Below are 26,092 nucleotides of genomic sequence, written 5' to 3' on the forward strand. Positions count from 1 at the left end.
CTAAATTACAGTACTGTAAGAAAGAAGTCTTTTATTTAGGACACCACATTGCTAAAGGTGCAAGGAAGGTGTCACCAGAGAGAATCTTAGCAATTCTGAAAATGAATCCTCCAAAGTCTCAAAAAGAAGTCAGGATGTTTTTGGGAATGGTTGGCTACTGTTGCCAGTGGATTCCAAACATTTCCTGTTGCTCAAGCCTTTACAGAGACTGATACACAAAGATGTGTTGGATCTGGTACCATTGGATGACAACTGTAAACGTGCCTTCACAGAGCTGAGGGAACATCTCTGTTGTGCCCCTGCCCTGGGAATGTCTGAATACAATAACTGTTTTACTTTGTACTAATGTGAGTGGGAGGGATGTGCTCTCTCTCAGTTTTGACTCAAATGCATGGAAATGCCAAAAGACCTGTGGCATATTTTTCTGCCCCTTTTGATCCTCTGGTTTTGGCTTTGTCCAGTTGCCTCAAAGCCATTGCAGCTGTAAGTGTCAGCATTGAACAGTGCAAAAACATTGTTATGGGTCATCTATTGAATGTTTTTGTCCCTTATTCTGTGGAAGTTTTGGCAACCCACACCAAAACAGAGAATTTGACTATCCCACATCTTACAAGTTAAGAGCAGGTCATATTGGCTGCACAGAACATTTCTCTTAAATGCTGTAATACTTTGAACCCAGCAAATATGTTGCCCTTGCAATAAAGATGTAAATGATATTGATGAAATTAAGCATGCCTGTCTAGATGTCCCTGAATTATGCACCAAGTCAAAACCAGATATTCAAGATATTCCACCTCACAAATCTGATTATGTGATGTTTGTTGATAGCTCTTGTTTAAAAGGCAATTGTGCAACCCTGAGAGCTGGTAATACAGTATGTACTGCGTCAGTTGTAGTCGAACCGTCCTGGCTTCAAAGAGTCTTTTCTACCCAAGTAGTTGGATAAGTTGCTCTGACAAGAGCATGCTGTGTTTCTGAACAGCATAAGGTGACAATTTTCACCGATAATCAGAATGGCTTTGGTGTTGTTCACGATTTTGGTCAGTTTTAGTCCAAGAGAGGTTTTATGACCCCTTCTGGATCGCCTATCCAAAACGGAAATGAAGTGCATAATCTGTTGAATGCATTAAAATTGCCTGTCCAATTGCGGGTGTGAAGTACTGTGCACACTGCAAAGCCGCTGATTATGCAACTTTTGGCAACAACTATGCTGATGAGGTGACAAGATACTGTCTGCTCAATTGTATTGCCATTAATGGTGAGTATTCCAATGAGACATGCCAAAATCTTCTGTTGAATGCTACAGATACGTGGGAGGCAGGTAAGAGGTTGCAAAACAAGCTGTTTGTGGAAGAACAGCAATGTTGGGTTATAGCAGGTTATATCAAAAGAGATGAAGATGATGTTTGGGTTTCAAGTAATGGAAGAGCTTTATTGCCTAATAGTTGATACCACCCATGACTAGGCATTACCCTGGCCAGGCTGCTTGTGATGCCATGATTAGAACATTCAAGCAAACTTGGTTTAACCCCAGATTCAGATTGATGGCAGATGCCCTTTGTCATAGATGTGTCATGTCAGCAGATGAAGGTAAGTGAACATACTGCAGTAACACTGAGTCATATAGGAAGATCAGGAGGACCTTTCAACAGGGTGGAGCTCGATTATTTTGAGCTACCCATGTGCAATGGACTAAGATACATATTGGTCATTGTTTGCATTTTCTCTCGTTTGGTTGAGGATTCCCCGACTAGGAGAAATGACAATCTCACAGTTGCCAAACTGTTACTTATGGAGCTGATTCTGAGGTTTGGCTTCCTGACTTCTCTAGAGTCAGACTGAGGAACACACTTCAGGAGTGAAGTCCTGAAATTATTATGTGTGGCATTACTAGATGAGGAAAGGCTTTCAAATTTCTGGAGCAGATTAATGGAACTTTGAATTCCAGACTGGGGAAAATGTGTGCCTCCACCTCTCTGAAATAGTCTGATGTGATGCCTCTTGTGCTGATGAGCTTGTACAGTACTCTAGGAAGAAAAACTGTCCTGTCCCTACAGGAGATTATCTTGAGGTGCACCATAAGATTGCCAGCTGTACCCGAGAATGCGCTTGTGAACATCACAGATAACTCAGTACTGGATTATTGCGAAAGGACTAGCTGACGTAGGTTGTTCTGTGTCTCATCAGGTTGGAGAAGCTACCATCCAGCTGCTACAGGAGCTCTGCCATGAATTATGTCCTGGTGACTGTTACAGTGCAAAAACATGCACAGACGTCCTACTTAGAACTGCAGTGAAGGGGGCCTCACCATGTGGTGCGGGTGACTGTGACAGCTGTGAAGTGTGCTAGTCTCCCTAATTGGGTACATACGGTTAATACCTGTAAGGTTCCAGGTCCCCTTGAAGATACAGCACCTGCCCCTGAAGTGAGACAGAGGGAACACATTAGGCAAGCTGTTGGGGATGCACTAGTAATCAATACAGCACAATTGCGGTATGAGGGGGCTTGAGTTAGTCAACAGCAGTGATTGGTACAGAAGGGTCCCCATAGGATCGTCCCTCAGCACGACCCTCTTCAACTCCTACATGACCGCAGGCCATCAACGTCAGACCATATGGACTCAACATCATCTCCTATGCCAACGACACACACCTCATCCTCTCACTGTCTGAAGCCTCCTCCACCACAAAGCTAACATCCACAGATGCAAGATGAACGTAGCAGACTGGATGAAGGACAACTGTTTCAAACTCACTGAAAAACTATAGTTTCATCTTTGGGAACAACACCTCATCATGGACTGCCTCAGGGTGGCCCGCAGAGCTCGGCAGAGCCCGCGCCCCAACAGACCACACCTGCAACCTCAGCATCATCCTTGATAGCAAACTGTCCATGAAGAAGCAAGTCAACACAGTCTCATCCACCTGCTTGCACACCCTTTGCATGCTCTCCATGATCTTCAGGTGGCTCCCAGCAGACTCCAGAAGGACCGTCATGCATGCCTTCATCACCAGCAGACTGGACTACAGAAACACACTCTACATAGGAATCACTGCACCCCCTCCTGAAGTGTCACCAGACAATACAGAACTCAGCGGCAAGACTCATACTCAACCTCCCTAGAAGGACCCACATCACACCTCATCTCAAAAGACTACACTGGCTCCCAAATCAGAAGAGATGCCAGTTCAAGATGCTGACCATGCCTACAAGGCCCTGCACAACGAAGGACAAGCAGACATCAACAAACACCTGACATTCCGCCAACCCATCACACACCTTCGATCAGCTTCCCTTTCTCTAGCAGACACCCCATGGATCCGTTGGCCCAACATCAGAGGATGCTCCTTCTTGCACCTGGCAGCCAAGGCTTGGAACAACCTCCTCCTGCACCTCAGGACTGCATTATCATTCCAGCAATTCAGAAGACTAAGAACTAAAGACCTGGATGCATACAGCTCCAGTGTCTTGAGACCCTCACGGGTAATTTGCCGAGCTCTTTACATTTTTGATTGATTGATTGATTGAAGGATTGAGACAGAACCAGTTGGCTCCAAAAATCTCAGATGCTGATGAAAGACCTTGTGCTGTCACAAAAAGAGTGGAACCCGGAGACAAATGGTCAGGTGAACAAACTGTTCCAGTAGTGCCCCCAACCTTTTTGAGTAGAAACTGAAGAATATGGTCAGAGTGACAGTCATACAGACAGACCAGTAACTTGGAGATCAAAGAGAAAAAAAGCTCCATGTAAAATGTATGCACCTGAATGGACATATTTTGCAGCAAATGACCAGGAGAATACATTTACAACCTTTTGCTATAATGATACGTATTCAGTTGAACATTCTTAAATTCATTCTTGTGGCAGAATTTAACTTTGAAATTTAATTGCCACTGTATGGACTGAGACACTCTATTCTAGATATGCTTATTGGTGATTTCATATACGCATAATTTAGAGCCTTTTGTACATTTGGTAGGAAAACTTAATGAACATACTGGAAGATGAAGAAGATTTTTGTTACTAATATTGAACTTTGGTGAAGAAGCAATTTTGCTATTCACTTTGCTTACAAATAAAAAAAGGACTGAAAGAGAAAATTTATATTTTTGCTGCCATTAATTGCATTTTTACAGTTTTGCATTTTTTCATTTTTGATTTTCAATTTTTAGCCTGAAATTTAAGAAATCATGGAATCAAATAAAAACAGTAATAAGCATTCATACTTATCTATACGAGTGTTAATTGTGACAGTTATAATGATTATTTTGTTACTTATTGGATTGAGTTTACCTATACCCAATAAATCAGAAAAGGTTAAATCCATAAGTGCCCCAAATTCTACAAGCCCTATAGCAAATAAAGGCCCTCATTACAACCGTGGCGGTCGGTGTAAAAGCGGCGGTAATACCATCAACATGCCAGCGGTACAAAAAATTGGATCACCACCACGGCGGAAACCGCCAACACAGACAGCCACTTTAACACTCTGACCGCCATGGCGGTAGCAACAAACACCGTGGAGGTGACCGCCAACAGACAGGTGGAAGACAATGTACCTACCTCCCCATCACAACCCGCCAATCCGCCAGCTTTTCCGGGGCGGTACTAACACCATCAAAAGCACGGCGGAAACAGTGTTTGGAAGGGGAACCACTCACCTCTCGACACTCTACGAAGAACCAGGACGCCATGGAGCCCGAGTTACAGGTCCTGCCCATGCCGGTCTTCCTCCTCATATACCAGGAATACCAAAGACGGCAGCGACGACCACGGTGAGTACTGCACCTAGTACTCAGGGGGGGAGAAAAAGAGAGTGACACACACACGCAACACGCAATACCCACACCCCCACCCTCACCCACAACACCATACACACAAACACATGCGTCAACATTACATTTACACCCCGCAACCCCCTAGAAGAATGCGAGGACAAAAGGAATAGAGTCAAATCAGTGATATTTTAGAAAAGTCAGATATATATGTAAGAATTTGAAAAACAGTATTTACAAAAATTTACAATATGTACAGAAGGCCGTACATTGTCCTTTCCAAATGTTCGTGGGCCACTGGGCCAAAAATCTTGGGCCAAGCCCACACTTGACTCTTGCCTCAAAACAGAGAGAACACTGCAGGGGTATCAGGTCGAAAATACACAGGCACCTCAGGGGGGTGGGGAAGGGGGCACCTCAGCCGGAAGATGGTACTACACCACTGCTCCTCGTGGGGGCTCCATGCCCACTGCATGGTCCTAGGGAGTGCAAGGCCACAGTCTCTCAAGTTGGTGGTTTGCCCACTGCATGGTCCTGGGGAGTGCAAGGCCACCGTCTGTCAAGTGGGTGTCTGCCCACTGCTTGGTCCTGGGGAGTGCAAAGCCACAGTCTCTCAAGTGGGTGGTCTTCCCACTGCATGGTCCTGGGGAGTGCAAGGCCACCGTCTGTCAAGTGGGTGTCTGCCCACTGCTTGGTCCTGGGGAGTGCAAAGCCAGTCTCTCAAGTGGGTGGTCTGCCCACTGCTTGGTCCTGGGGCGTGCAAGGCCACAGTCTCTCAAGTGGGTGGTCTGCCCACTGCTTGGTCCTGGGGAGTGCAAAGCCACAGTCTCTCAAGTGGGTGGTTTGCACACTGCTGGGTCCTGGGGAGTGCAAGGCCACAGTCTCTCAAGTGGGTGCCAGTTTTCCACTGGTTCTGAAGGGTGCCTTGTGCCCAGTTTGCCTCACCCTGGCAAGGAGGGGCTGAGTGGATGCATATCTCCACTGGTTCTGGAGGGGGCTTTGTGCCCAGTGTGCTTCATCCTGCCAAGGAGAGGCTGAGTGGATGCATATCTCCACTGGTACTGGAGGGGGCTTTGTGCCCAGTGATGCAGCACTTGGGGTGTGCCAGTTCACATTTTCTCACTTGGGTGTCTGAGGCACGAGATTTGCAGGGAACAGGAACCATGATAGTTAATGGAGGCAGGGCTAGAGTCCATCCTGCGGCCTAAGGCTGCTGACTGGTGGTAGTGCCGGTGCTGGTGGGGGTGCTGCCAATGTTGGTGGTAGGCTCCAGCCCATCTCCTGCATCCTCAGCCGGCCGGCCACTGGGGATGCTGGTGCTGGTAGTGATTCTACTGTCAGCGGTGCAGGTGGCGGTGCTTGCGCCGGGGCTGCTGGTGGTGCTGTCCATGGTGCGGGTGCCGGTCCTGTCAGTGGTGGAGGTAGGCTCCAGCTCTTCTCCTGCAGCCTCGGATGGCTGCCCACTGGGGATGCTGCTGCTGACAGTAGTGGTGGAAGCGGTGGTGCAGGTGGCGGTGTAGGCAGCGGTGCTTGCGGCAGTGCTTGCAGCGGGGCTTCTGGCGGTGCTGCATGCGTTGCAGGTGGCGGGGCTGGCGGTTCTGCTTGTGGGCACCAGGCTTTCACCTACAGCCTCCGTCGGCTGAAGATCCTTGCCTTGGATTTTCTGCTCCTTCCTCACCTTGGCAGGTGCTGTTGTGGCCTTGGCTCTGGCAGCTGGAGTTTTGGAGGAGGCCTTGCTGGGCGGGTCGTCCTCCTTGCCCATGATGCATGCTTGCCCCTTCTTCACCTTGGCAGATGGCGGAATGGTTTGGTCCTTTGCAGGGGTTGGGTGCACATTGACTGGCCTGACGGGTGCCCCCTTTGAGCCTCTGGGAGTTGCAGGTACCACAGCGGGCACCGACTTGGTGGCTGAGGTGCTGGCCTGGGTTCTGGAAACCCTGGCCCGAGGGGAAGGGGGGTAGGGAACAGCTGAATGTTTGCCAGGAAAAGCTTTTTAGACACACTGGGTCGGGAAGAGGGAGAGGGTTTGAGAGTGGAGGAAGAGGGAGTGGTTGTAGGAGGTGTCTGTCTGCTGAGTTTGGGTGAAGGTGCATGGGCTGGATGCTGTTGTAAGTTGGATGGCTGTTGGGTGGGTGGGTGCTTGCGTTTGTGTACTTTGGAAGGAGGGGTCCAAAACACACTGGGAGAGGACACAGGGGATGTGTGCTTGGTTGTGGGGGTGGTGACTGCCAGTGAGGGGTGAGTAGTGATGGGCATGCTGGTGATGGAGGTAGTGGATGAGGATGTCGTGCATGCAGGTGTGAGTGGAGACAATACTGGGAGGGAGGTGGACGAGGAGGAGGAAGGGGGCACAGTGGAGGCAGTGGATGTTGGTGTGTCTGCATGGGAATGGTGCTTGTGTGAGTTCCTGTGGGATGATGTGTGGTGCTTGTGTTTGCCTGAACCACTCCTGTGTGTTGTCTTGGGTGTATGCTGGTCTGAAGGTGTGCTTGGGATAGGCTGGGGTTGAGGGGATTGGGGCTGGGTAGAGGAAGTTGGAAGGGGGGTAGACACAGGGAAAAGGGCTGCTATCAGTGCTGAGGCCAGAGCCTGAAATGCTCTCTGTTGGGCAGCCACGCCAGAGTGAATGCCCTCCAGGTATGCTTTTGTTTGTTGTAAGTTCCTCTCAACACCCTGGATGGCATTCAGAATGGATGACTTCCCAACAGTGAGGGATCTCAGGAGGTCAATAGCCTCCTCACTGAGGGCAGCAGGGCTGACTGGGGCAGGGCCTGAAGTGCCTGGGGCGAAGGAGATGCCAACCCTCCTGGGTGAGCGGGCATGGGAAACACGCTGAGGGGCAGCTGGGAGGGATGGTGCTGGTAAGGGGGGTTGCGGTTGTACCTGTTGATGGGTTGGGCACAGAGGTGTCCGCCACTGCCAGGGAGCTTCCATCGGAGGAGGAGTTACTGTCTGTGGTCTCCCCTCCTGGCCCTGTCGTGGTGATCCCCTCGCCCTCCTTCCCACTGGCACCCTCACCGTTGGAAAATTTGGCCTCCAGGCCCATGTGGGATGCAGCTCCCTCCATCGCCGGTTCTTTGCTCCTCCGCCAGATGATGCTAATGCACATAAGGACAGGGTGACAAAACAAAAAGGGGGGGAGACAGAGGATACACTTGCTCAGTGCCAGCAACACCACTACCGTTGGTATACACAACACACAGGGAGCAGCCCTACGCACTAGGCAACACTCAACCAGTTAATAAGATAGTCTCCAGCCCAAGGGGTACAATGCCTACTGCCAATTGGCTGCACACCTGAAACCCACAGGACCCAGCCCTGTAGTAGATGCCCACTAACACTATTAGGAGTAGGAGTGCTTCAGAGCTGCCCAACAAGGGACCTACCCTGCCATCTTCGCCCTGGCCTAGGGGCACCCATAGCCAACATACCCCACCCAGGTAACTCTTAACGCACGCAAAGTCAGGAGTCAGATTCTGTACTCACTCCCTTGTGGCTGCTGTGATGCCTTCCAGCGCCCATCCAACTCCGGATAGGCCGCCGCCAGGATGCGGAACATCAGGGGGGTCATGGTGCAACGTGCACCCCTTCCTTGTTGGGAGACAAGCCCCAGCTGGGCCTCCGCCGTCTTCTTTGCCCAGCGGCACAGGTCCTCCCACCTTTTGCAGCAGTGGGTGTTCCACCTGTCAAAGACCGCCAGGGTCCGCACCTCCTTGGCAATGGCACGCCAAATACCCTTTTTCTGGTGGGCGCAGACCTGCAGGGAAAAGACAGAAGAAAAGGGAATTAGTCAACCGTCCAGACTGTCAGACTCATGGCCCACCAGATCCCTCCCATCCCCTGACACACATACACTGACCACCTTACATGCAGCACTATGGCCAGGACGCCTCAGCCCCCCCCTTACATGTGGCTTACACCAACAGCACTCCATACATTCATGGCCCACGCATCATGCTCACAGAGTACTCACCTGTTTTTCTGGAGGACCATAGAGTAACGTGTACTGGGGTAGGAGCCCATCCACCAGTTTCTCCAACTCCTCCGCAGTGAAGGCAGGGGGCCTTTCCCCAGACACATGAGCCATTGTCGCTTCTAGACACAGGTCACAGCAGCACTTGCAGTGTAGGTCATCTTCTGTTGAAGGTCAGTTAGCAAGTGAGTGGATAGATAGAAAATGGCGGTGACGTCCGCGGCGGTGCGTACCGTCACCGCTGGCGTACATCGCCATTGGCTCCTGAAACCCATAGGGCCCAATGTTAACCGATGCGAAGTTGCACGGTGGTCATCAACCACCTACCGCGACAGCGCGCAACGCCAGTGCAATTACCTCATTTCCACTTGTCCCTACTCACAGGACAGGCATCTGCCATTTCAGGGGGCACAGGGCATGGCCCCTAACTGCATCACAGCTGACACTGGCACAGCAACTGATTGTCGGATTCACATTTTGTTTCTGTAAAGTAAAGAAATCAACATTAGTGCAATAGATGTGAGATTATGACCCTCTGCTCCCCGTTCTCTTCCATAGGCTACAACGGCTGAGGCTGAATAGGAGATGGCGGCATCCTCCAGTGTACTGACCCCTGGTGGACCTTGCGACAATGGAGGACAGACACATTATCCTAACCTACAGACTTGATCGGGCCACAATCCAATAACTGTGTGCCCAATTTGAGGCATACCTGATTTCATCTATCCGTCAGCCCACAGGTATCCCCCCTCTAGTGCAGGTCCTGTCAGTGCTCCATTTCCTGGCAAGTGGTTCATCCAAACAACAGTGGCCATGGCATCAGAGATGTCTCAGCCAATGTTCTCCAACGTGTTGACCAGAGTGTTGTCTACTCTGCTGAAACACATGTGCAGCTACATTGTGTTCCCCCAGGCGGAGGATTTGGCCACAGTGAAAGCTGACTTTTATGCTCTGGGTCATATCCCCAACATCATTGGTGCCACTGATGGTACACATGTGGCATTTGATCCCCCCCCGGAGAAATGAACACGTTTTCAGGAATAGAAAAAGCTATCACTCTATGAATGTGCAGATGGTGTGTTTGGCGGACCAGTACATCGCCCATGTGAATGCCAAATATCCTGGCTCTGTGACGACTTTATCTTGATGAATAGCAGCATCCCATATGTGATGGCCCAACTCCAGAGGCACCGGGTGTGGCTAATAGGTGAGCCCAAGGTCCCCACACAGTATAAGTAGGTGTCTGGGTATGGGATTGTCCCTAAGGGTTGGTGTCTGTCCAACAGGTATCCCTTGACTATTTGCAGGTGACTCTGGTTACCCGAACCTCTCATGGCTACTGGCCCCTATGAGGAATGCCAGGACAAGGGCAGAGGAACGTTACAATGAGGCACATGGGCTTACAAGGAGGATTATTGAAAGGACCTTCAGCCAGGTTCCGGTGTCTACATCTGACAGGTCCCTGTACTACTCCCCCAAGAAGGTGTGCCAGATCATCGTTGCATGTTGCACAATCTGGCCTTGAGACGACAGGTGCCTTTTCTGCAGGAGGGTGTGCCTGGAGATGGTCTTGTAGCAGCGGTGGAGCCTGTGGACAGTCAGGAAGAGGAGGCAGAGCAAGAAGATGTTGACAACAGAAGCAACATAATTCAGCAGTACGTCCAGTGACACACAGGTAAGACATTGTACATTCACTTTACATTTCAGTTATCTGTTGGACACTGTACACGGCAGCCTCTTACCGTATGTCTATGGCCACTGACTGTTCCCTTTGGCATCTCCATTTTCAGATCATTGTGCCCCACTCTCGCTCCTGCTATGTGTACTGCTGCCCACCGAAGGTCATTCCAAAGTATATTTCACTGTACATTTGAGTTGCAATGCTTTGATAAAGTTGTGCTAATACATTTGTGAATCATTTGACAGACTGCAGATTAGTATTTGTTCCAAGGGTGTTTATTTATGTGCTCATAAGTAGAGGGGGATGTGCAATGGGCTGGGGAGATGGTGGAGGAAAGTCCAGGGTAGACTCCAGTCTCTTGTTATCACAGGTGCATTGTCCAATGGGGCATAGGAAGGGGAGCAATGGCAGTTCAAGGTGGACAGGGTGACACGGTGGGACAGAAGGGTGACAATCAGGAGAGTCTTCTTTCCTGGCGGGGGTCTTGGCAATGTTCTCTGGCTTCTGCCTGAATCGCAGGGACCGTTTGCCTATTGTCACATAATGCAGTCTCCAACTCCCTGGTGGGTATCTGGGGCCAGCCTGGGCAAGACAGGATCGTGTGAATAACAGAGACTTTCCTTTGAAGTTTGCCTACTTCAAAGGCAGAAAGGAGTATAAGTAGTGGACCCAAAACCCCAGATTTTTACATTACTTCTGGATCAAGAGGAACCTCTACCAATGAGAACAGCTGGAGGAGGAGTACGGCCTCTTTTCCTGTGAGTGTGGTTTGCTGGATTGGCCTGCAGTCGCTGCGTCTGCCTTCGAGAGGATAAAGATTGGACTTTTCTCTGTTTTCCTGCCTGTGAAGTGTCTCCAAGGGCCTGGACTGAGCTTGTCCCCTATTCTGAAGTCTCTCATGTGGTGTCCAACCCAGATCCATGCAACATCCCATGGTTGGGGTTCTAAATGCAGCTTGAACTTCTCTTTTCCTTAATGGATGAGCAGCAACACAGGGTCGCCAATATTGAAATGGGAGACATAAAGGATCTCACAGATAATTGGTCTGACCTCATAACGTATATTACAAGGCAATACCACAGAAAAACTCGCAACAAAGGCCGTATCCTAGCATAACCAATAAAACAGTGCCTAACTTTTTGAGTGAGACATACTGAGAAGATTGTGAACAAGCTGATGCGACAGCTAAGAGTTACTTCACAATGTCTAACACTAAACGCTGCAGTAAAACACCAGAGGAGTAAACTAAAAAAGAAACTCTGACCTCTCAAAAAAGCAAAACATGATTACTGGGCAAAGCTCATCTACGCAGGTAAGACTAAAAACTAGGCAAACTTCTGGCTACAGACTGTTTTTATGAATATGAAGTAAACAAGGTACAGTACAGAAGATTCTTTTTTTTTTAAAAGTGGTTGCTTTGTAATTGTCATCATAGGGTGCACCTCCATTTATTGTGTTGTAAACTTCTGGTAAATGATTAAGAAAGAGAATGGGCCAAAGAAAGATAATAATGCAAACATCAGTGAGGACGCCTGGGTGACCTATTTAATTAAATATTTTTCTGCATCTGGGTTCAACCAGGCAGCTCAAGCTGGCCAAATCAAACAATAACTTTAACACACATTTGGTAGAGAGTCATAATATCCCATGTGAAGCCACATAAGGTAACACCACAGCTGGTATAACTGACAGCAGAAATCCAACAGCACAGATTTTGAGCATGCATGCTGGTACCATGGAGCACCCAACCAAGGGCAGATTATTAAACACTTATTAGGGTTCACCAGTGAAGATAGCCAGAAAATTATTACCAAATCATGCACTGACTCTGCACAAGGAGTGCATGAGCTACCTCAGTCCCTATTTAAAAAGGACCCCAAATTATGGGCAGAAAGGCTTAGGGGGTCATTCCGACCCTGGCGGTAAAATCCGCCAGGGCCGGGGACCGCGGATGCACCGCCAACAGGCTGGCGGTGCATCCCTGGGCATTCTGACCGCGGCGGTACAGCCGCGGTCAGAAACGGGAAACCGGCGGTGTACCGCCGGTTTCCCGCTGCCCTGGGGAATCCTCCACGGCGGCGCAGCTTGCTGCGCCGCCATGGGGATTCCGACCCCCTTACCGCCATCCTGTTCCTGGCGGTTTTGGCCGCCAGGAACAGGATGGCGGTAAGGGGTGTCGTGGGGCCCCCGTAACAGGGGCCCAACAAGATTTTCAGTGTCTGCCAAGCAGACACTGAAAATCGCGACGGGTGCAACTGCAGCCGTCGCACCCCTTCCACTCCGCCGGCTCCATTCGGAGCCGGCATCCTCATGGAAAGGGGTTTCCCGCTGGGCTGGCGGGCGGCCTTCTGGCGGTCGCCCGCCAGCCCAGCGGGAAACTCAGAATTACCGCGGCGGTCTTCTGACGGCAGTACTTTGGCGAGCGGCCTCCGCCGCCCACCAAAGTCAGAATGAGGCCCTTAGTGTGCTCTAGAGACACATCTAGCAGACAGAAGAGTTCCCCGAGTTTAGGAAAGGTTCGTCAATCCATCCAGTTCATAAAGGTGAGGATGCTACAAAGCCTAGTGACTATCAATTGATAGCACTGATCAACATTGAAGCCAAATAATTTACAAGTTTACTGTTAAATTACATTGAGCTTTGGACCAATGAATGAGGAATCATCCCTCTGAAACAAATAGGATTCCAAAACCAGGGCTGCCATTCGAATTGTTGGCCATTTCTATGTTAATGGATTGCAACTTCTGAGCGCACTTAGGGCCAGATGTAGGAATAAAGCAAATTGCGACTTGCAATTTGCGAGTCCGTGCGACTCGCAAATTGCAAATCGCAATTCGCGATGCAGAAAGGTGTCTCAGACACCTTCTGCAACTCGCAATGGGGTCGCAAAGACCCACCTCATAAATATTTATGAGGTGGGTCGCAGTTTGCGACCCCATTGCGAGTATGGGCACTCACGGGGATGGTGGCCTGCTGGAGACAGCAGACCACCATGTCCGTGACTGCTTTTTAATAAAGCAGTTTTTTTTTTTTCTATCTGCAGCACGTTTTCCTTAAAGGAAAACGAGCTGCACTTAGAAAAAAAACCGAAACCTTTTGTTTCGGTATTTTTCAGAGCAGGCAGTGGTCCATAGGACCACTACCTGCTCTGAAAAATTGTTTTTGTGATCATTCACAAAGGGGAAGGGGTCCCATGGGGACCCCTTCCCGTTTGCGAATGGGTTACCATCCACTTCAAGTGGATGGTAACAGCGATTTCATTTGCAACCGCTTTCGCGGGCGCAAATGAAATTGCATAGCATTGCGAGTCGCAAATAGGAAGGGAACACCCCTTCCTATTTGCGAGTCGGAAATGCATTTTGCGAGTCGGATCCGACCCGCAAAATGCATTTCTGCATAGCAGAGAGGCTTTTGCGCCTCGCAAACGGCGTTTTTCGCCGTTTGCGAGGCGCAAACCCTTTGCTACATCTGGCCCTTACTTCCTTATGTGTGCTTTGTCAATTTCAAGGCAGCCTTTGATCTAATCTCAAAAAAGTGCATAGGGGAAAGTTAAGAGCTTGGGGCATCAGGATGGAGCTCTTGAGGCTGACAGAGTTATTGTACTCAGGAACCAGGGGCCAGATGTAGCAACCCGTTTGCGAGTCGCAAACGGCGAAAATCGCCGTTTGCGACTCGCAAACGTGGGTTTGCTATGCAGAAATGCATTTTGCGAGTCGGATCCGACTCGCAAAATGCATTTCAGACTCGCTAATAGGAAGGGGTGTTCCCTTCCTATTAGCGACTCGCACTGGTATGCAATTCCATTTGCGGCCGCGAAAGCGGCCGCAAATGGACTCGCAGTTACCATCCACTTGAAGTGGATGGTAACCCAGTCGCAAACGGGAAGGGGTCCCCATGGGACCCCTTCCCCTTTGTGACTGGACCAGATATTAATTTTTCAGGGCAGGGAGTGGTCCAAGGGACCACTCCCTGCCCTGAAAAACCGAAACTAAAGGTTTCGGATTTTTTTAAAGTGCAGCTCGTTTTCCCTTAGGGAAAACGGGCTACACTTTAAAAAAAAAAAAACTGCTTTATTGACAAGCAGGTCGCTAACATGGAGGCCTGCTGACGTCAGCAGGCCTCCATGTTAGCAAGTGCCTATACTCGCAATGGGGCCGCAATTTGCGACCCACCTCATGAATATTCATGAGGTGGGTCATTGCGACCCCATTGCGAGTTGCAGTCGGTGTCTGAGACACCGTACTGCATAGCAATTTGCGAGTTGCAAATTGCGAGTCGCAGGGACTCGCAATTTGCAAGTCGCAAATTGCTTTTTTCGTACATCTGGCCCCAGGTCACGGACAAAAGCAGTTCCCTTTAAAGGAAAACTGATACCTTAGAAGTCTCAAAACAAGGGTGTGTATTAGCCCCTCTGCGTTTCAATCAGTTTATCTACGACCTCATGGGGGAACTAGTTAAGGTCAATGTTAAAGTGAATAGATAGGTACTGTTACCTTTAAGTGACTGCGTTAGCTCATGCCCACATGGTGGCAGACTTCTACTTGGTGCCTTTTGGAGGCTGATGCTGACACTGGCAGGCTGACCTCGTTGGTGGTGCATAGATCTGAATATACCATCTTTAAACTTTCCAAGGAGTGGCTATTAACATTTTGTCGACGAGCGACGGATTGACTGGGGACAAACGCAACACACCACCAATTCCCCAAGGGCCCGCTCAAGGATAATCCTATGGTACACAGCGCAGTTTTATTGGCAGTGAATACACTGAGTTCTAATGTTGGGCCCTGGATCAAGGAGCTCTTCAAAGAACCGAGGAAACACCAGGAAAACAGGAAGGTTTTTCTTACATTAAACTTTGACAGATTTTGGAACCGCATAAGTGCAAACATTGGGAGCGTAAGTGCCGTAAAGATAGTTGGTTATTTGGAGTCTCACGAACCTGATCCTGTACACGAGCAACCTTCTTCGCAGTCTCCTGTGAGGTGAGGCATTATGCAAGTTTACAGGACGGTGGGCATCATGATGACATCGTGCACAGCACGTACGGCCGCCATTCTGGATCGGTAAATAACCCAATCAATAATATAGCGGCAATGAGTTTCATCGAACATTGCAGCGCATAAACGAAATAGCAAGATCTGTATATTTCCCACAGGGACCTCAGTAAAAGCGGAGAAGTGTCCTGTGGAGTACTGATAAATTATTTATTTATTGTGTACATCGTCACTCCTGCAACAGGAGCAACCATCAAGGTCAATTTTGGTCAAATTTTAGGTCAAAAAGTGCCCTAAAAGTATTTAATTCACCAATTAATATAAAAAATGTCTTTCAGCAATATGTCTCAGCCTATTTATCAGAAAAAGGAGAGTCTATACTCCCATGGAAAAGATGGGGAAAATGTTTTGATTCGTATTTAGTGGCAATAGGTGGGGACAAATTTGATATACATAGAAAACAGATCATTTTATTACATAACCTTGGAATAGAGGGTCATAATATCTATGAAAGTATGAGATACTAATAGGAAATGGTGATGGAGAACCTTCTGCTGTACTTGAAATGTCTTTGCAGATGTTGGAACAGTATTTTGAACCACGTATAAATGTGGTGCTAGGCAGGCACCATTTTTTTACAAGGGCACAAGAACCTAACAAAAAAGTGGGCAACTACGTTGCATCATTAAAAACTTTGGTTCACATGTGCGAATTTAGAGAACTAACTGACTCTTTTGATAAGAGATCTATTGGTATGATGTATTAACAGTAGCAGAGTACAGGAGACATTACTATCTAAAACCCTAATTGAAAGAAACTATTGCAATTGTGGAACGTATGGAGAACTCATCTGGCTGGGTGAAGGAAATAAGAACTCATGTTACTGCATCTGACAACACCTCTTCACAGAGCAACATACATGAAGTAACAGCAAAGGAAATTCAACAAGATGCTGAAGGGAACATTTATAAAGTGACACCAAGAATTAAGAAAAAACCTTTTCTGAATGTAATAAGTTCAAGTTTTACAGTTGTGGAAGCCAGTACCACTTGTCTAGTGGTCCAAATTGCAATGCCAGGAGCTCAAAATATCACAAATGTGGTCTCAAAGGACATTATGCAAGGCTTTGCAAGTCCACTGGAAAAGTCGGTATGGTGGAGAGTGGAGAAAATGTGAAAGATGTTTTGAGAACTGCATTTCTGAATGTGAAGAATAGCAGTGAGGAAGTGGATGCTGGAAGTGTGATCATGCCTGAGTGTGAGGTTGACATTGGAAAAAATAGAATTTTTGGCACTAGCAGACTCTGGTTACCTATTCACCATGACTGGGAACAAAGAATGGAATGAAAACAGTCCAAATAAATAGTTACTTTCGAAATATATCAATCCTGTAAGTTATGAGAGTACGCACAATGATGCAATGGGGTATGTTGTCAAGAAAATTGAAATTAAGGGTAAGGAAACAATTGGAAAGATATACGTTGCCATAAGAGGAGATAATCTCCTAGGATGGAGGCATCAAAGAGACATGGGCATTATTTTAAATCCCAATGCACGGAATCCACGTGATCAAGTAATGCTCATTGAAGATTGCGGAGGAGGGGAAAACTTCTACAACGAATTCCCAAAGTAAAGTATCTAACATAATGCTTGCACCGCTGAAGGAGGAATTGGATGGTTATCAAGCTTGGGAGTTATCGAAGAGATTGATTCATCAGAATGGTTGGCTCCAGTAGTTTTAGCACCCAAAGATGGTGAGAGGGTGTGTGTGGACTTGACAGGGCTCAATAAGGAGATTTGGGTAGACCCCCAACCACTCCCTAATATTTCTGAATCAATCACCATGCTGAATGGGGCAAATAATTTAGGGGGTTATTACAACTTTGGAGGAGGTGTTAATCCGTCCCAAATGTGACGGATATACCACCAGCCGTATTACGAGTTCCATAGGATATAATGGACTCGTAATACGGCTGGTGGTATATCCGTCACTTTACCGTCACTTTTGGGACGGATTAAAACCTCCTGCAAAGTTGTAATAACCCCCTTAGTGTATTAGATCTCGGCATTTCATCAAGTACAATAGCATCAAGAATCGAGGCATTTGACCTCTGTTGTGACGCTGTTGGGAGATTAGCGAATCATGAGGATGATTCTCAGGAAGCTACATAATGTTCTTTTTTTCAGGGTGACATACTCATATAAGGTAAGGATGTGAGTGAGCATGATGACACATTAAAACAAGTATTAAAAATACTAGAGGAAAAAGGCCTCATAGTAAAGACATAAAAATGTAAAATCGGAGTAACATCAGTCACTTACCTAAGACATGTCATATTCAGGTGAGTGCATGCAACCTGAGCTGGAACTGGCAGACAGCACTGTAAATGCCCCCAACCCAGTTGACAAACAGCAGGTATGATCATTCTTGGGGACTTGCAGAGTTTTACTTCGAATTCATAAAAGGTTTTGTGAGTGTAGTTGAACCCATTATGATGCTGTTGAGAAAGGGGGTTCACTTTGAGTGGTCAAGGGAACGGAGGAATTAGCAAGATGCCTATGTTACGGCATTTCGACACTACGAGAGAAAAATCATTCTGACAACGGATGGCAGCCTTAACGGGTTAGGGGCAATACTTTCCCAAATTGAGGATGGTGCAGAGAGTGGTGGTTTTTGCTTCAAGTAACACTCACTCAAGGTGAAGAACATTACTCATGTATTGAAAGAGAAGTGTTCGCCACAGAGTGGGCAGTCAGACATTTTAATTTTTATTTGTGGGGCATTCCTTTTTTAGTGAGAACAGATCGCTGTCCCATTGTTCACATTTTTATGGCAACCACAGTGAAAAAATAACCCCAATAATTAAGCGATGATGTGGAGGACTGAAGGAATTCAATTTTCAAGTGCAATATCTTCCGGGTTTTACAAACACAGCAGCAGATTGTTTGTCACTGCTGCCCGTAGAGAATGAGAGTGAAATGACTGTGAATGACAAGGAACGAGGGATCACAAACGATAAGTGGGCTGAACGTAAAGGTAAAGATGAGGTGTTTCCCACAATCAGGACTTTTATTTTTGAAAGCTGGCCTGATTACAAGAGCTTAGATTCAAGCTTAAGACCTTTTTGGTCAGTATGAGATGAACTCACTATACAGCAAGGTGGTTTAATGAGAAGTGAGAGACTTATTCCTCCAAGGAACATAAGAGCTAAAATAGTCAACTCAGCTCATGAGGGACATCTTGATAGGGATCTCACCAAAGCTCGGGTTAGGGAGAGGTACTGGTGGCTCAGTATGGAGGGCCAGGTGGAAGAGATCATCAACAAATGTTATTCTTGTGCCTCCAGTGATAAACCCCGGGTCACAAATACTGCTCCTCTATCACCTTTGGTAGTACTGGAGGAACCATGGACCAAGTTGGATCTTGATATATTGGGCTCATTTGAGTTATTACCGCCACCTGAAAGATTTGTAGACTGCACCTCAAAATGGGTTTCTACAAGATGTGTGAGCAATGCAACTACAAGGACAGTCTCAGAATTTCTCAACAATGAGTTTGCTAATAAAGGGCTGTCCAAGATTTTGATTACTGATAATGGGGTGCAGTTCACTTCTCGAGAGATGCAAGAATTTCTGACTGATTTTGGAATGACACATCACAGAACTGCTCTCTATGCACCACAGGCTAATTGCCTTGCAGAATGCATGAACAGAGTGGTAAAGGCATGTGTGCAGAGAGCTTTGGAAGAGAAGATTTCACTCAAGGGAGCATTGAGAGATATGTGGTTAGTGCATCACACTACTTAAAACTGTGTGACCCAAAAGTCTCCTTTTGAGTTTTTGAGGGGCAGAATGGCTTTTTTTTCCAAATTAAACCCACATTGGTTATCTATCAAGCAAACTGTTCAATTGGATATAGAAGTGATGAGGTAATAATTTCTAGTAGGGGGTTCAGTAGCCTTCTGCTCTGTTATCTCTGCCCCCTGCCCAGTTTTTCTCAGTGCTTGCCCTTTACCTGTAATCCTTGGTTTATAAAAGACCAGGCTGGGAAGCACTTGTAAAATTCTGCATCTTTGGCCCTGACCTCCTGCTGGAGTCACATGCTGCCTGGGATACTGATTGCATACTGCAAACTTTACCCGCACCAAAGGCTTTTCTACTTTCACTGCTTGTGATAAAACTGCCAATGATGCTGATGCCGCCCGAGAGGCCCTGAAAGCAAATGTGCATTGAGGCACGTCCATCCCAGAGGAGTTTTGATGCTGCCTCCGCCCATAGCCTAATTCCACCACTCCAGCCAACTTCAATCTGTGCGATCCGTAACTCACCGCCTCTTAGCTCCACCATGGGTTGATAAAAAATAAAAGTACGTGCAATGCAGACTCAGTACATTGTCAAGCTATTTAGCATGAAATACCAAGGTTCGCATCTCTTCCGCACAGCAAAACAAACAGCGTGACGTTATCCAGGGTGATGGAGCTCCAACCGGCACTCTCAGCCAGCCGCCATGTTCCCCACGAGTACAACTAGAAATTATTTCTTAAACAATCAACCAGCAAAGATTAAAGGGGTGAAACGTTGTGGATGAGAACATTAAGGCATGAGGTGGAAAACGGGTTAGAGCCCCAGTTTCAGAACGTGTAAAAGTCACCCCAGCCTTACAATAATTTTTTAAGGTTCAGTCCAGAAGAAGAAAGACAGGGTGTACGAAATGCAGGGTAATAATGAGACTAATTTCATTAGGGAGGACGGAGGGAGTCACACTGAGACTTTTGAATCCACAAATAGATTCCAAAGTTTTAGCCCAGGATGACGTAGACATCCAGTCACCTCCTCAGACTCCCTCCATACCCTCAGAGATAGCAGGGCAAGCATGTATGCAGAAATTGATGATAGTATTAACATAGAAAATAAAAGGATAATTTGAGATTTCAGAGAAGAATCAAGAAAAGATAAAGGAGATCTGTGAGGATATGGAGGTAAAAATAAACGTGTTGATGGACAGAATGGGAACAATGGAAGCCTCTGTGGAGGATCTGATCAGGGTGGTAGATGTAAATCACGGGGAAATAGAGAGTTTAAAGTCTGGTGAAAAAGATCTGGCCGAGAAAATCGAGACAGTAAAGAATAACGTGAGCAGAAATAATATTAGAATGTACCGGAAGGGTTACGAGGGGGATAATATAAACGCTTCATCATAAGCTTAATAAAGGAGTTTATCCCGTCTGTGGATTCTAACGTCCTGGCGGAAGATAGTCAAATAATACACTACGACCCTTTCAAAAAAGGGAAGTTAGGAAAAATCCAAGGAAAATTTGAAATAACTTTAAATCTTACTGCATTAAAGAAAAAAATATTTCTGAAGCTCTTAAAGCAGGTAGCTACTCCAAAGGAGATTGGTCCTTTTGTTTTAAGGTCAGGTATTTCCAGGACCACACAGGGACAGGCAGTGTGAGCTAGGAAAATATATTTAGGGGCTCAGATCTCTTGGAGCCACAGCCCAGATGTGATTCCCAGCTACACTGAGAATCATGTGGAATAATGAAATGCACAATATTAGAGAGAGGAGCGAGGTTGACATCTTAGTAGAGCAGATGAGGGCATAGAAGAACTCTAATTGGAGGTTATCCAGGGAAGGAGAGCTTGCATAGGTTAAATCTTTCAGATTTACCTAATGGATACAGGGAAGGTATAATAGGGAGGCAGAGAATTGGGCACAGAAAGTTTGCTGTTTTGTCTGTCACTGGATGTGGGAGCATTTGGGAGAAAAATACAAAAAGGTTTTGGTCCTCAGTTATAATCGTAAAGTTGAATGACTTATTTGGGAGCCTATTTTGATACAATCCTGGGCCCCACCAGTAGATTAAATATGTCCAAGATTGTACCGGCTTCCTTAAAGGTTTTATCATAGAACGTTAATGGGTTGAGAGACAAAAGCAGAAGGCAAAGGATCCTTGATGTTTGAGATTGGTGTACAATGAAGTGATATTCCTCCAGAAGACTAGCTTATTAAAGGAAGAGTGGGAAGACAAAGTGGGTTAGCCAGTATGTTTGTACTAGTCAGTCGTGTTGTGTTAAGGGGATAGCAATTCTATTCAAAAACACTATTTGTGCCATGTTTAGTGAGTCAATAACAGACCCTAAAGGGAGGTTGTTGATAATAAATGCCAAAATTAATGTCTTTCGTGGACGTTGGTGGGCTATTTTGAGCCAAACATAGACTACACAGCCCCTTTACAAGCCCTAAAAAAACAAGTAATTGGAGAAAAAATATCCAATAATCTTAGGGGGAGATTTTAGTGTGCTAATTGATCCAGTTTTGGATAAATCCACCACTAGAGCTATGGTTAACTCACCCAAAATGAAAGACTTAGTTAGACGAATGATGGCAGATATCGGACTCGTTGATTTTTGGAGGTTCAAGGGGGACATTGGTCAAATATTTACTTTTCATAATAAAAAATATGGACATTGTGCCACAACTGACTTTTTTCTAACAGGCACAAAATTAAGTAGGAACATTAATAAGGTGGAACACATCTCTGAACACCTCTCTGACCAATCTACTATAAGAATATATCTTAGCTTAGATAAACCTCATGTCTCTCCTAGAATGCCAGTTAAACGTGTATTGATTTTAGATCAACAGGTTATTGATTATCTGAATCAAAAGACATGGGAATTTTTCTGCTAAATTGTGGTACCGCCCCACATCCACATTGTATGGGATAGATAGGAGGCTTTCATAAAAGCCAGGTTAATTAGTATCGCTGCACACACCAGTAAGGTAGAGATGGAAAAGATAAGGAATTTTGAATCTACCATTCAGTACCTTATCTGGAAGCTGATCTGTCCACCAATGCTAAAAATCAGGCAAAGATTCATGAACGGATAAAAGAGGAGAGGTCTGACCTCATGAATCATTTAGAAACTAAATTGAAGAAAAAATGGGAAACTAGTAAGTCAGCGCATTATGAGTATGGGGAGGGGTGCACCAAATTATTAGCTTGGAAAATAAAAGTGGGGCAAACCAGAAATATCATCAGGGATGTTTTAATGAAGATACAGGTGTTATTTGCACTGAGGAGAAGGAGCTAGTTCAGGCCTTTACCTCTTTTTCCAGACATTATGTACATAGGACTGACAGGCATCAAATGAGCTAATCATGTATTACCTTGATGAAGCTGCAATCCCCTCTCTGCAAGGTGATGTAAGACAAGAGCTGGATACAGAGATTACCGTAGATGAGGTGCTAGATGCAATAAAAAAATTGAGAAGGGGGAAGGTGGCGGGCCCTGATAGTCTTACGAATTAACTATATATCACACTGAAATCTGAGTTGGTGCCAGTGCTTGTAGAAGTAATAAAGCTAGCTTTTTCTAAAGGATCAGATGCACCAAATTCTAGGGATGAGACCATAAGCAGTCTAGTTTTAAAACCCAACAAAGATCTTAAACAATGTGAGTCCTATAGACCGATTTCCCTCTTAAATACTGACTACAAGATTTACACCCAGATCTTGGCAAAGCGACTGCAAAAAAGAATGGGCCTGCTAATACATAAAGATCAAAAAGGATTCATTAAGGGGAGACAATTGTACGAGTTGAAACATGACTTATCTGGATTATAGACTTGCCAGTTAAAAATAATTTCCCTCTGGTGGTGCTCACATATGACACAGCAAAGCTTTTGATAGAGTCAGCTGGTCTTTTTTTTTTACAAAGTGTGATAAGGAGGTGCAACTTAGGGGAGGTCTTTTCTCGGCAAATCAGATACATTTATGAAAAAAATAGCAGCAAGCATTCTGATAATCGGCAACCTGCCTGAACGAATTAAGATTGAAAGAGGGACTTGTCAGGGCTGCCCACGTTCTCCCTTACTTTTTAATCTTTACATCGAGCCACAGGCCAGTAAAATCAGATCAAATCAAAGAATCATTCCCTTTGAGTATAATGGGTTAGAAAAGAAAGGTGTGTTGTACGCGGATGACTTGACGATTTATACAAGAGATTTGGAAGACTCACTTATAATGATTTTGAACACCTTGGAAGGTTTTGGGATGATATTCGGCTATTGTATTAATCAATAGAAAACAGAAACCATGCAATGAAACACCAGCTACAATATCCATCTGGTAAAATGTAAGATACAATGTTGAGGTGTTCAAGTTATGATTGACTTAGACAAAACAGCACTGGTGAATTTTAACAAATCAGTAACAACAACTAGGAAATTACTAAAAGTGTGGGTTCGGCTCCCACTGTCTTTTTTAGGTAGGTCAAATATTTAAAAAATGCTCTCCCAAAGTTTACTTTTCTTTTTAATGCAATACCACTAGAATTTAAGCTGGCATGGCTAAAGAAGTTTCAGGGGGAGCCTAGTAGCTTTATATGGACCTCAAAAGGTGTGAGAATTGTGAGGAGGAAATTATGTAGGAAAAAGGAACATGGGGACATGGCAAGTCCTGATTTTTATAAATATTGCTTGGCATTTCAATTAAAGAACGTAAGAGGTCTGCTTCTTCACATCTCCACTCTCACTCATCTCTTGAAGGCATTAACGAAGTATCTATCAAAGGAAGGCAATAATTTCTTGTTTAAGTTTGGTCACTCAAAGTACTTTAAAAAAGTTCAATTAAAGATCTTAGGGGCTGCTTGCAAGCTTTGGTATTATGTACGGGGAACATTAGGAATAACTTATTATTGCAGCTCTGCACCAGTCTGGAATTCACCGGGTACCCCTGAGTGGCTTCAGTATAAGTTAGCAATCCCACTGAGGAAAGGAGGTTTTAATAAATAAGGACACATTTTGTTAGGCAATGCTCTGCTTCCTTGGTTTTCCCTTGTAGAGAGTTCAGTGGGTATCCTATCTAGGTTTAAGTATTATCAGCTTGCAAGCTGGATGACAGCCTCAGTTAAAGATGGAAAAGAACCCAGCATCTGGGAAGAGAAACTGCAAAAAAAGTTGCTCAAACGTAAGGAGGTCTCAAAGTGGTACTGGATGCTGGTGGATGCCGGGGAGGAGGTCTTCAGCTTGCCAACAGATATCTGGGGAAGGGACCTGCTGTTGTGGGATGTCTTAACTTTCTGGCAAGTATCGATGTCTATGCTTTGGAAGATATTCACATTGGTACATCTAAGGAGAAATCATTTCTTTACAGCACACAGGGCTTACTGGACCCCAAAGAAGTTGGCAACCTTGGACAGCCGAGAAAATAAGAGGTGTCCTAAATGTGGTTAGGGCAAAGCAGATGACGTCCATATGTTTTGGCAGAGTCCCATGATTGAGCTCTACTGGCAAGACGTGGGTAAGGTGCTCGTGGAGGTGGTAGGACTTGAAGTTAGGGTAAGCTTGACCTTGGAAATTGTTGGTGTTTTGAATTAAGGGGATTTTCCCCTAAAAATGCATAAAACTCAAAAGCATCTACTCTTCCTACTAGTTGCATTAGCTTGTCGTGAAATATGTAGGAAGTGGGTACTCCCGTCCCCCCAACAGCAGGGGAGTGGATTCTGTTGGTCACAAAGATCAACCAAGTAGACCGATGTAGTGCCCCAACGAAGAGAACTACATTTTTGGCAATATAGGAAAGAGGGTATAGCCCATAGATGGGAGTAAGAGGTCTCAGGCTTTGGTGTATAAACAAGGAGAATATCCAATGATTATGTATGAGCACCAAGAGCTTTGTCAAAGGGGAGGCTGATTGGATTGGTTCCACAAAAAGCTTTCAAGTCAACCGACTGGGTTTGGTGTGGCTGGTAAGGTGCCCCCCTCCCACTCCGCATCGTTCCCTTCTCGCCTTCCTTGGGATAGAGAGCAGGGGCCCTTACTGCCTTTGCCTTTTGTGGGCGAGCTCCTTAACCCTTTGATTACACAAATGAGGACAACAACAAAAACAGAAGTGAAGAAGGACACGGTCAGGTCTTTTCAACAGAGGTATAAACTCAGATATGATGAAAAGAACTCTGTGAAGAATAAAAAAACTGGATGTAGGACTAGTCTTAGTCAAGAAACCAAGATGGGACAGGAAAGGGGTAACTAAATGTATGAGACCTTTCACCATTACTTCCATTAGGAGAAATGCTGTGGTTGTTAACACAGGTTGCAAACGGAGTATGTCTAGGCTAGTGAAGTATCATGGCAAGAATCTGAGTCTGCTGGCTGGAAAGAGGGTGAAGGCACATCTGGGAAATATAGGGGTCTCAGGTGGCGTTCGTACAAACAAAGGTGCCATGAGACCCAGAAGAATGCTTGTGAAACATGAGGATTACTTATGAAGTAATGGTTTTCTTTAATGTTGAGAAGTTTCAGCAATAACCTCATCTTTCCTTTTCTTCTTTTTGCAATGTTCAATTCTGTTTTGCACATGTATTATCCCTGTTCTGTTATTTCTTTACATTATTTAGTGAGTGTTGCTGTAAGCATTGGTTCAAGTTTAAATATAGATATAGTTATTGCGTGTTATTTAGATTGCTGTGTAAAGGGGATTTGTTATAATGAATATATAGGTCACCTTTGTGAAAGCATTACCTCATTCCAGGAATGTTAATGTATCCATGGTGGCAGAGTTCTACTTGATGCCAGTTGGAGGCTGATGGTGACACTGGCAAACTGACCTCTTTGATGGTGCATAGATCTGAATAAACCACCTTTATAACTAAGAATGGTTCTT

The sequence above is a fragment of the Pleurodeles waltl genome, chromosome 10 (genome assembly GCF_031143425.1).
Source record: "Pleurodeles waltl isolate 20211129_DDA chromosome 10, aPleWal1.hap1.20221129, whole genome shotgun sequence".
Taxonomy (NCBI): Eukaryota; Metazoa; Chordata; class Amphibia; order Caudata; family Salamandridae; genus Pleurodeles; species Pleurodeles waltl.